Source organism: Herpailurus yagouaroundi, unplaced genomic scaffold (genome assembly GCF_014898765.1).
Source record: "Herpailurus yagouaroundi ecotype Mexico unplaced genomic scaffold, PumYag 77, whole genome shotgun sequence".
Taxonomy (NCBI): Eukaryota; Metazoa; Chordata; class Mammalia; order Carnivora; family Felidae; genus Herpailurus; species Herpailurus yagouaroundi.
The window spans coordinates 84,543,270-84,556,481 of NW_024412388.1; the positions used below are offsets into that span (position 1 = coordinate 84,543,270).

Here is a 13,212-nt window from a genome sequence, read left to right on the forward strand (position 1 = left end):
ATGCACATAGCATCAATAACCCCTGGAATAACATCAAGTTATCTGATAGATCTAATTACAGTCACAAGAGGAGAGGTAAGAGTGGGAGAGAAAAAAAATGTGCGAAAAAGAAATGTGCCCAGGTTTTCTAAATTTGAGGACAATTATAAACTTACATGAATTAGTTTCCTATTGTTTCTGTAACAAAGTAACACAGAATTAGTGGCTTTAAATAATAATAATGATAATGATAATTTATTACAGTTTTGCATGTCAGAAGTCTGAAATGGGTCACACTGGGCTAAATTCAAGGTGAAGGTAGGGCTACGTTCCTTTCTAAAGAATCTAGAGGAGAATTCATGTCTTTTTCAGAATCTGTAAATTTTCTGTATTGCAGTATCTGGTTGAATCTCACAAGGCATCACTCTGACACTGACTCTTTGCGTCCCTCTTTCACTTACAAGAACCCTTGTGATTACATTGGACTCACTCAGAAAATCCATAATCTCTTCATCCCAAGGTGACTTGACTAGCAAATTTAATTCTATCTGCTATGTTAATTCCTAGTTGCTATATTATGTAACACATTCACATGTATTGGGGTGGACATGGATATATTTAAGGAACAACTATTCTGCCCACAAAACACGTATCCAGTAAGCTTAATCAATCAACAGCAGAATAAACATAAAGAAACATAAACATAGCATCATAAGACAATTATTAGATGCAATCTGTGAAGGAAAAAATATTAAAAACAGCTATAGAAGGCACATGCAGAAGAACAAAGATGTGAATGAAAGAACACTTGTTTTCAGATATTATGCAAGTGAGAAGATTATGGAGAGACATCTCTAAGATAATGAAAAAAAGAACTGTCCACCTAAAATTCTATATCCAGCAAAATTATCTTTCAAAATGAAGACAAAACAAGACTCAAAAATTAAACCTGATATTTTCAGTAGCAGATTTGTATTACATAAATACATACATACATACATACATACATACAAAATTATTTAAAGAGAAGGAAAATGATACACATTAAAGATTTGAATCTATACACAATAATGAATAGCACCACAATTTACCAATATAAAGTGTATATATATATATATATATTATTTTAAAAAGTTTCTTAGGGGTGCCTGATTAGCTCAGTTAAGTGTCCGACTTTGGCTCAGATTATGATTTTGTGGTTCACAGGTTTAAGCCCCCCTTTGGGCTCTGTGCTGATAGTTCAGAGTGGAGCCTGCTTTGGATTTTGTGCCTCCCTCTCTCCCTGACCCTCCCCTGATCATGCTCTGTGTCTCTCTCTCTCTCAAAAATAAGTAAACATTTTTTAAGTTTTTGTAAACAGTAACTATTTAGACAAAATAAAAACAATATATTTCCAGGTTTATGGCATAAATAGGTGTAAAATGTGTAGTGATAAAAACCCAATGGGAAGATGTAGAGGAATGGAAATATATGGTAAGGTTCTGATGCTATATTTGTACTGCTGTAAGTACCATTTGAAGGTAAACTGTAATAAATTAAAAATATATTATGTGATCCTTAAAGGAACCACAAAAGTAAAGGAGAGGTATAGAAAATAAGACAATATTGGAGATAAACTAAAATTATAAAGAAATATAGAAAATGATAAAATAAAAATGAACAAAAAACACATGGGACAGCTAGAAAACAAATAATAAGACAATAGATTTGAATATAACAGATTAAAAGGCAGAAGTTGCCAATTTCAATAAAAAAAAGCAGTAACCAACTCTTTTGTTTACAAGAATCCCACTATACATAAAAATACATAGCTAAGTTAAAAACAAAATAATATAAGAAGGTATACTTTGACATACTAACCACAAAATCTGTAGTGGCTATGTTAATATCAAACAAAGTATACTTCAGAACAAAGAATATTACGAGACATTTCATATTGATAAAAGAGTGAATTCACCAAGAGAACATAAACTCTAACCCTAACTCTAACCCTAATGCTAACCTAAGTGATTTTGGGAAATTCAGATAGCAACATGCAAAAGAATGAATTTGCACCCTTCTCACTAATTAACTCAAAATGGATTAAAGAGTGGACTTCTGGACCTGAAGCCATAAAACTCCTATAAGAAGACATAGGCAGTAAGGTTTTTGACATCATCTTGATGATGTTTTAGGTTTAACATCAAAAACAGAGGCAGGAAAATCAAAAACAAACAAGTAGGACTACCAATCTTAAAAGCTTCTACACAGGAAACCATCAATAAAATGAAAAATCAACCTATTGAGTAGGAGAAAATATTTGCAAATCATATATCTGATGAAGGGTTAATATCCAAAATAAATGAAGAATTCAGACAACTCATCATCATCAACAACAACAAAAGAAAAACAATCTAATTATAAAATGGGGTGGGGAGCGCCTGGGTTGCTCAGTTGGTTAAGTGTCCGACTTCAGCTCAGGTCATGATCTCTCACTCTGTGGGTTGAAGCCCTGTGTCGGGCTCTGTGCTGACAGCTCAGAGCCTGGAGCCTGCTTCAGATTCTATGTCTCCCTCTCTCTCTGCCCCTCCCCTGCTCATGCTCTGTCTCTCTCTCTGTCTCAAAAATAAATAAAAACATTAAAAAATTTTTAAAAATGGGTAGGGGAATTGAGTTGAGATGTTTACAAGGTAAACATCCAGATGGCCAAAAGTTACATGAAACGATGCTCAATATCATAGGGAAATACAAATCAAAACCACAGTGTAATGTCACCTTACAGCTGGTAGAATGTCCATTATGAAAAGATAAGGGGTAAGAGGTGTTGATGAGGATGTGGATAAAAGGGGACCCTTGTTCACTGTTGGGGTAGAAATGTATATTGGTACAGGCACTATGGAAAACAGTATGGGCATTTCTCAAAAACTTAAAAATAGATCTACCATATGATCCAACAATTCCACTTCTGGTTATGTATCCAAAGAAAACCAAATTTCTAACTTGAAAAGGTATTTCCACCCCAATGTTCATTGAAGCACATTGATAATAGCCAAGATACAAAAAGAACTTAAGCATCGTCAATGGATGAATGGATAAAGGCTGGTATTTTATTTATTTTTATTTTTTATTTTTTTAACGTTTATTCATTTTTGAGAGACAGAGAGAGACAGAGCACGAGTGGGGAAGGGGCAGAGAGAAGGAGACACAGAATCTGAAGCAGGCTCTAGGCTCTGAGCTGTCAGCATACAGCCCGACGCGGGGCTTGGACGCACAAACTGCCAGACCATGACCTGAGCCGAAGTCAGATGCTCAACCGACTGAGCCACCCAGGCGCCCCTGTTTTTATTTTGTTTATTTTTTTTTTTGAGAGCAAGAAAGAGAGAGGGTAGAAGGGAACGAGGGGCAGAGAGAGAGACAGAGAGAGAATCCCAGGAGGGGCAGAGAGAGAGAGAGGGAGAGAGAAACACACAGAGAGAGAAGTGAGGCTTACCTGAAGCAGGGCTCATGCTTACCCCAGGTGGGTTCAAGCTCACCAGATGTGGAACTTGAACTCATGAATTGTGAGATCATGACCTGAGCTGAAGTCAGATGCTTAACAACTGAACCACCCAGGTGCCCAAGAATGGTATTTTATATACATATAATAGAATATTATGCAGCTATTAAAAAAATGAAGTATTGCCATTTGCGACAACATGAATGATGTTTTTGGTATTATACTAAGTGAAATATGTCTTACAAATACTGTATAATCTCACTTATATGTGGAATCTTAAAAAAAACAAGCTTATAGATTCAGAGAACAGATTGATGGTTGCTGGAAGTAGGAGTTAAGGGTAAGTGAAATGAGTAAAGGGAGTTAGAAAGTACGAACTTCTTGGGGCACCTGGGTGCCTTAGTCAGGTAAGTGTCTGACTCTTAATTTCTGCTCAGGTCATGATCTCAGCTTCTGAGATCAAGCTCTGTGTTGGGCTCAGTGCTGACAGCATGGAGCCTGCTTGGGATTCTTTCTCTCTTCTCTCTGCCCCTTCCCTGCTCATGCATGCTCTCTCTTTCTGTCAAAATAAATGAATAAACATTAAAAAAAAGAAAGTACAAACATCTTGTTATAAAATAAGTAAGTTATCAGTAACTAGTGTATACCATGGCCACTATAGTTAATATACTGTATTGCATATTTGGAAGTTGCTAAATCTTAAAAGTTCTCATCACAAGAATAAAAAATTCTATAAGAATGTATGATGATGGATGTTAACTCCATTTATTATGGTTAACATTTCACAATACAAACTTCAATCAATATGTTGTACAACTGAACAAATATAAAGTTGTGCGTCACTTATATCTCAGAAACAAAAGGAAAAACAAGTAATGTATGATTCAGCAATTCACCACTGCCTCTAACCCTAAAAGTGAAATCAGGGACTCAAACAAATGTTCATAGCAGAATTTTCACAAAGCCAAAAGATGGAAACAGACCAAACATTTGTCCGTGAATAAATGGATAAACAAATATGGTATGTACATGTAATAGAATATAATTCAGCCTTTAAAAAGGAAGGAAAATTTGACATGCTAAAATATGGATGAAACTTGCAGACACTGCATGTTAAGAGAATTATGCCAATCATAAAAAGGACAAATATTTTATGACTACTTTTATATGAAGTGATTGGAATAATAAAATTCATAGAGACAGAGAATAAATTGGTGGGTGCCATGGTAACTAGAGGGAAAATGGGGAACTATTAATGAGTACAAGAGTTTCAGTTTGGGAAGATGAAAAAGTTCTGGAGATGGTTGGTGGTGATGGTGTAGCCCAACAATGTGAAAGTGCTTAATGTCACTGAATTGTACACCTAAAAATGGTCAAAATGGTAAATTTTGTTATGTATATTTTTCCACAATGAAAAATATGATGTTACTAACATTAAAATAGCTCTAATTTACAACCATAATTATAAACGAGGTAGTATTTATTATTTGATATTATTATTCACCATTGCTTGAATGCAATTGAATATGAGCATCAAATTCATGAAAAAATATTACAAAATGTGTATATTATCTATACATGCTAGAGTTCCTTAGAAGGAACTATGAATAGAACAGACAATAAGATTTCTTGTTACATTACAATTTGCATGTATTTGTTTCTTCACACATATAACCAAATTCAAAGACATAACCTGAAGATCAATTAAGCAAAAGAAAGTTAAATTTATTCTAACTTACTACTTATTGATTAATCAGACATACGTAAGATGATAGTGCTACGGCTCAAAATACTTATTTTTTCTATATCTGAAAATAGAACATCCCCCGTTCATGCTCTGTCTCTCTCTGTCTCAAAAATAAATAAACGTTAAAAAAAATTAAAAAAAAAAAAGAAAATAAAGCTTCAATCAAAGAGAATATAACCCACTATTCCTTTGTAAGTATATTGCAGAGTTTAATATTGCAAAGGACAGTAACTATTTTCCTTATGTCTGCATTGGGCACTCCTGTTTCGAATTAGACATCCTTAGTATTAAGCATTAATTTTTATTAAGTGGGATGTTATTTGGGGTGCTTTTGTTAGTAGTTCACTACACTCTGCATTTGATTAGGTAATTTATTTGCCATCAGTTGCATCTGTAACACTTCCCAGTCAGCTTCATCAATGAGTTACATTAGGAACTTGTTTAACCCTCTTTTCAAATCATTAATAAAGTTGTTAAATAAAATCAAGCTAAAAGAAATAACTCCTTGGCAGCCTATGAGGTGCTAAACCTGAACTGAAAATAGAACTGTTTATGATTTCTCTACACACAGACTTTCATCCAGTATTCAATCCATTTGATGATACTTTTATGTAGGACAATTGGAATTAATTTTGTTAGTTGCATTTCATGATGTTTTAAACTCCCATTGCATTTAATACAATATTTTTTTTGAGGGTAGGGCTCTGGAAAGTAGCAGTGCAGTTGGAACAGAAAATGACCCATTTTAGAAAGACTATTATGTTTCAGTATTAACTAAATCTATTATGGATAGGAGAAATGAAGTAGAGACATCTTACACAGACACTTGAGTTCCTCAGGCCAAATGTCACTATGAATAATTTGATGTAAAAATAAGGACATTGTAGAGGTAGGAATAGGGAGAGAAGTAAAACTGGAAGGAGAGTATCATTATTTTAGGTAGGTACTTTTAGATGGGAAGTTATTGATTCTAGATGAGTGCTGACCGTTAGAGCCTTTTGTGATGGAAATATTCCACAATTTGCACTCTCCAATAGAGTAGGCACTAGTATTTGCGGCTTTTGAGCACTAACAGGGTTAGTGCAACTGAAAAAGTAAACTTTTTAATTTTATTTAACTTTAATTTAAATTTAGATAGCCACCTATGGCTACTGGCTACCATATAGGACAGCACACTTCTAGAGCATTAAGGGAGCTGTACTGGAAACCAAAGAAATAGGAACTTTATACTCAGGGAGAGTTCTAATTTATATCTCACAATAAGGGGAGCTAGGTAAAGAGTTCTTTAGTTTTCTTCTTGCATGGTCACCAAATGAAATAAAAACAAGCTTTACTAACTTTGTCCACAGCATAATTAACTGCAACTTCCTTTGTCTCAAACCCATCAGAAACTGGAACATGGTAAATGGAACATAAGAGAATTAGGATTTCTCCTCAAGTAGTATTTTATTTTTATTTTTTAATAGTTTATTTATTTATTTTTGAGAGAGAGAGAGAGAGAGAGTGAACAGGGGAAGGGCAGAGAAAGAAGGAGACAGAGAATCTCAAGGAGGCTCCACGCTGTCAGCACAGAGCCCGACGCTGAGCTCGAACTCGAAAACTGTGAAATCATGACCTGAGCCTGAATCAACAGTTGGACACTCAACCAACTGAGCCACCCAGGAACCCTTCAAGTAGTATTTTAAAATATACTTGGGGTCCCTGGGTGGTTCAGTTGGTTGAGCATCAGACATCAGCTCAGGTCATGATCTCACGGCTCATGAGTTTAAGCCCCGCATTGGACTCTGTGCTGACAGCTCAGGGCCTGGAGCCTGCTTAGGATTGTGTGTCTCCCTCTCTCTCTCTGCCTTGCCCCCACTTGCTCTCTGCCCCCCCCAGTATAAGTAAACATTAAAGAAACAAAAAATTTAAAAAACGTTTAAAATATACTCAACTTGGCAGTTCATTGTAATGTTTTTCACGCACCTACTAACACTTTAATATATTTGAAAAAAAATTTGCTCACTAATTCCATTCATCTAGATAGCATTCATTCATGAGTATTTATTGAAAAATTGTTATATAGTAGACATTAAATTGGTTGTGATTATCACTTTTAAGAAGTGTTCAGTTTTTATCACTAATGAGTATCTGCTACTTACTTTCTAATAAATTAGATTTTTGTTTCTTTTCTCTGACGAAGTTTCTTTCCTGTTGAACATGTTCCTAATGCTGTTCTGATACCATCTACAGCTTCTTAAAAATAGCAAGTGCTTTATGTTTTTTACTTATTAATGGATTACAATAGGTGTAGTATGCATGAATTATGAAAGACTTTACATCAACTAAAAGTTTTATGAAAAAACTTATGAAAAATGGTTGCAATTGTTGTATTGGAGAGAATCAGTCTCTTTCCATAAGAGATAATCTCAGACTCAATATTCTTAGTATTTTTATTTCTAGCTAGAAAAATAAAACTTACAACACATTGATTGACAGTGAACAGTAATGCTATGTAAGGTTTATGACTTTATGATTTTATAAACCTGTTCATTCAGGTTTTTTGTATGTTCATAAGTTGTCTTTTCTTTTGGATAAATAATTAGGAGTAGAATTGCTGAGTCATTTGGTAAGTGTATATTTAAATATATAAGAAATACAAAGCTGTTTTTCCAGAATGGCTATATTATTTTCATTCCCATGAGCAATGTATGAGATTTTCAGTTGTTCTACATCCATGGCAGTACTTAGGGTTGTCAGCTTTTATTGTAGCTAATAAGTATATTCTGGTACCTCATTTTGGATTTAATTTGCATTTTCATGTGGCTAATGATGTTGAGCATCTTTCCTGTTGTTATATGCCATCAGAATCTCTTTAATTAACTGTTAAAATCCTTTATTATTATTTTTTTTTATAAATAGGGTTGTTTTCTCATTATTAGGTTATGGGAGTTCTTCATGGACAAGTTATTTTTCAAATATGTGTTTTGCAAATATTTCCTTTTAGTCTGTGGTTTGCCTTTATATTTGTTTGTTTATTTTTGGAGAGAGAGAGGGAGAGAGCGTGTACAAGTTGGAGAGAGGCAGAGAGAGATGAAGAGAGAGAATCTTAAGTAGTCTCCACAACACAGGGGTCAATCTCATGACACTGAGATCAAGACATGAGCTGAAACTGAGTCTAGAGTTGGATGCTTAACCAACAGAGCCCCCCAGGTACCCCACTTTTTGTTGTCTTAAAGATATCTTTTGAAAAGAAGAAATTTTAATTTTAAAGATGTCCAGTTTATCAAATTTTTATGGATTTTTATTTTTCTATCTTATCTAAAATGTTTTTGTCTAATCCAAAATCACAGAGATTTTCTCCTGTGTCACCTTTGAAAAGTTTTGGGTTTTACAACAGGGTCTATGATCCATTTTAGGTTACTTTGTAAATATGTTCTGAAGACCTAGGTTCGTTATTTTTTAAATGTATGCCCAGTTGTTTCAATTAAAAAGACTATTCTCTATCTGTTGAATTACCTTGGCAACTTTGTTCAAAAATCAATGGCATATATGTAAGAGTTTATTTCTGTACCCTCCATTCTGTTCCATTGTTCTGTGTGCCAGTACTTTACAGTTGTATAGTATATCTAGAAGTTCAGAAATATAGTATAAAACTTATAATATATTTCCTGCAGTGCAGTTTTGATGGAAAAAAATTATCTCCAGTTTTATGTGACTGGGAAAAACTATTTTTCTTTAATTTTTGTAAAATATTTTTCCTGGATGCAGAATGATGGGTTGACTTTTTTTTTTCTTTCAGTACTTTAAAGATGTCACTCCAATTACTTCTAACTTGAATAATAGAGATATAGATCCTCCTTGTGTTTCTCTGGGATCTTGTACCTGTGGGTTGATGTCTTTTAACATTTTAAGGAAATATGTGGCCATATCTCTTTTCCTTTGGACTCCAATTTCACTTAGACTGTTAGAATATTCAGTATTTCCCCACAGTTCTTGAATTCTACACCCCTACCCAGTCCCAACCCTTTGTTTTTTCTCTGAGTTTACTGACCAAGAAAATTGTATAACTCTCCATTTATTTAGGTCTGTCATATTCTTCATTAATATTTTGTAGTTTTCAGTATACATATCTTACACTTCATTTATCAGATTTATTTTTAGATTATCTCATTAAGTCCCTGGGTATTTAATACTTTTGATGCTGTTATATATGTGCTTTCATTCTCTTCCCTCTCCTGATTCTCTACATCTCTCTGTATCTCTCAACTATTTCCTGTCTTTAAGTTTGATCATTTTTATTGACCTATCTTTAAGTTTATGGATTCATTCCTTGTCTTTGTTAGATCTAGTGATGAACCCATCCAAGGAATACATCATATCTGATATTATGTTCTTTATGTATAGCATTTTCATTTGATCTTTAACATATTTTCCATTTCTGTGCTGGAATTCTTCCATTAGTCATTTGTGGTGTTCTGCTTTTCATTATATACTTCAATTTATAATCATCGTTTTTATAAAGTCTCTTTTCCACAGTTTTGACATCTGAGTCTGGTTCTCTTAATTGCTTCATCTCTTGACAATAATTTTGCTTTCTGTGTCTCACAATTTTTATTGAATTCCAGACATCCTAGGTATAACAGAAGATACAGAGGGAAATGGTAGTTATTGTAGGCAATAACAATGGGTACATCTTTTTGGCCTTTCATTTGGGGGGTGGGTTGAATCAGTCTAGTCAGGAATTGGATGAGATTTGAGTTGTTTGTTCTATCATTACATTCAGTTCAACACAGGCTCCAAATCAATTGCTACTTACCGCCTTGTACATAGAGTGCCGTAATGGTGGTGGTATTTCTGTGTTTGTGTTCCATGTGCAGCCTTGAGATATTTATCAGATATAAATATATATGCTCTTGCTCTTCCCCTACCAGCAGATGGTTGTTGCTTGTTAGTAAATGCCCCAGTCCACCCTCAGGCTTAGATAGGCACTTTGTATTGGGGCATTGGGAGTGGCATTCTCTTAACATTCCTGACCCTTAAACCCACCTTTTAGCAGCCAGACTCTGCCTTGCGTCTGTGATTGGTCTTGGGCAGAAGTTTCACATTCTCCTTTAGAACTAGAAGATTTCTGCTTGTGTCATTATAGGAACTTAGGACCAATCTTTGAATTTACTCCAGGATGAGAGTATTTTTATTCTGACCCCTGGTTGTTCCAGAATGAGATGTTAGCCTGAACTTGGCTTTTGACAACTTGTTAAAGTTTAGGTGCTTCTTTTGTATGTGTTTGTATGGTGGTTGCCTCCTCCTCCTGTTCTCTGCGGTAGGTACGGCATTTCTTTTGCCTTGTCTCCCTTTGAAGAGGATTGTCTTTCTTTGGAATTCAGGTTTCTCATATGTGGACAAATGGGACTTCTTACAGTGGGATTCTAAGTTAATGCATAGATTATAAAACCTCAACTCTTTGATGGACTCAAAAAGAGTTATGATATTGTAGTTTTCTGGCTGTTTTCCTGTTGTTAGTGTGAGAGTGATATTGTTTGCAATTTCCATATTCTAAATACAAGTAAATTCTGTATGATTCGAAATAGCTGAGTTTTTAGTTGAAACTGTTCAAGGCACATGAGAATCAAAAGGGATCTGGTGGCAAAAGTAATAAAAATAAAATAATAACAATAACCATAATAATAATAATTCATGTAAACTTATCTTTTAAAAATTCTTTATCCTTCATTGATAAGTAGAAATTTACTTAGCAAATCTCTTCACATTTCCACTCTATATAAGGATTCTTAGTCTTGATGATAAATATAATTTTTCTTTTTAAGGAAATGATGACTCAGTGAAATAAAATTCTTTACATTCCACTTCCCCTACAGTGGTACCCATGTATGTGTACCTGGCATTATGGAGGGTATGTCTGCCTCACTGCCACCCTCTGGTGTTTTCTATAATTGACTGCGGTAAACTTTTCTTAGGCTGTCATGTGCTGTTCACCATCCTGCCATGACCTTCAGCCGTCAGATTCTGACTCCTTCTGCCTACTTTGGTCTCTGCATGTCTGCCAGTCCCATCTAAGCATTATCATGTTCCCCTGCTTACCATGTACGGGGGTGAGGCTCAGGCACATTAGCCAAGGCCTCTTATTCAGCCATTTGCTGGTCTATTGTTCTGGCATCACAGGAGGGCTGGGGCTTTTTACAATAATTGCTCTGTCCTTCTGGCTATTCCATAGGAAGAAAAGCACATGTTCTTTATCTTCTAGATCATAAAACTAAACTGAGAGTCCTATTTCCCCGTCTCTGCCTCATCTTTACCAAGGACAAGAAGGCCACAGTTTGAGATCATCAGAGGACTTCTCCTATGTTTCATGTAATTGTTCTCTATCTATTTCTTATGTGCCCTCACATCCTGTTGATTCTGGGCTTCCTTTTGAACAAAAAACTAGCTTTTAGCTCTTTCCTTTACCTCTGGTGGTAGCCATCAGCTGAAAGGGTGAGATGGTAGCAGTACCACCAACTCTCCACTCTCCACAGGGCCACTGGCCCATCCCACCCTGATAAAGCACACAGATGGGGGTACAAAGCCAAGAAAAGTTTTGTCATTTAATGGATTCTTGTGCAATGTGGTGGCCACAAACGCCCAGTTCCTAAGGGTGCTACCTATGGCAAGCCTGTCCATCATGGTGCTAACCAGCTAAAGTTTACCTGAAGCCTTCAGTATGTTGCAGAGAAGTGAGCTGGATGCCACTGTGGGCTCTGAGAGCTCGGGATTGGTGAAGATTACACATACGTATTCTTTGAGTTTACGCTCATTGATTCATTCCACAAAGCTATCAGAAGAAATCCTGACACCCAGTGGATCAGCAAAGCAGTCCACGAGCACAGGAAAGTACTAGGGCTAACGTCTGCGGGCCACAAGAGCCATGGCCTTGGAAAGGGTCACAAGTTCCACCACACTATTGGTGATTCTCACCATGCGCATGGAGAAGACATAATATTTTCCAGCTTCACCATTAGCAGCAATATAAGTAATGTTTGTAAAATTCTTACCTAATAAATAATTTAGGACAGTCATGTCTGCTTAAAAGTGTTCTTTAATTTGTCTGTTAAAATGAGTTGTCTGCAGATCGTTCCATGAATTCACTGTCAAATCATGAAATTTAAAGTGCAATAATGTTTGAAGACTGTAAGTGATGGTGTATCTTGTGTCTAATAAGATAAATCCTTTTGCCCTTGCTTTATCATATTAGGGAGTTTATATGCCAGTGTTTAAAATGCTGTTTGGTATAATGGTGTATGTAATGCAACCTACAGCTTCATTGGGACGATGTAATGCTCTGCTGGTTTACTCTCAAATGGCTATTTCTAGAGGTTTGGTAAGAACAAGCTTTTAAATTTGGATTTTGCTTGGAAATGTGAAGAATATCCTAATCTTTTATCAGGATCGTATGCAGAATAATGTTAACTAAGCCCATATTTTTAGGTTGAATCTGATGTTCCATTTATGTAACCACTGCTTCTGAGAGAATAGTTTGAAAGAATGCCACCATTTTTCGGAGAATTAAATAAACCTGTTCAAGAGGTTTCTCTTACAAAGGAAACTAAATCCTGCTTAACCTAAGCAAAATTGCCTTGGTCTCCACAGGACCATTGAAGTTCACATAAAAGATGGAGACTCCTAGTTCTATCCCATGACTTCATGGGATCTGTAAAATACTGAATTTCACGCAAAGCAGTCAGTAATGGTATTTACACTGGTCTATATTAAAACTGATGGAAATTGAACATTAGGTAAATGAGAAAAATTTACCTTAAGATTGGTAAGCTAGTAACGATGCTAGGATTGAGAAACCATCAGATAACCTTTTAAGTGTGAGGATAAAAAAATTAAAGTTAGCTTTGATTAGAATTTTAAAAAAGAAGATTTACATTTTCATGTATTCTTGTGTGTGTGTGTGTGCGCGCATGTGTGTGTGTGTGCATGTGTGTGATTTTTGGAATTCAAAATTAAGAGAGGGGGATAGTAATGG

At 35.3% G+C, this 13,212-nt stretch overlaps 1 pseudogene; it reads left to right on the plus strand.

The window, feature by feature from the left end:
* The first annotated feature begins 10,022 nt into the window (after positions 1-10,022).
* On the plus strand, positions 10,023-12,199 carry LOC121017838 (60S ribosomal protein L15-like; annotated as a pseudogene).
* Positions 12,200-13,212: the final 1,013 nt, after the last annotated feature.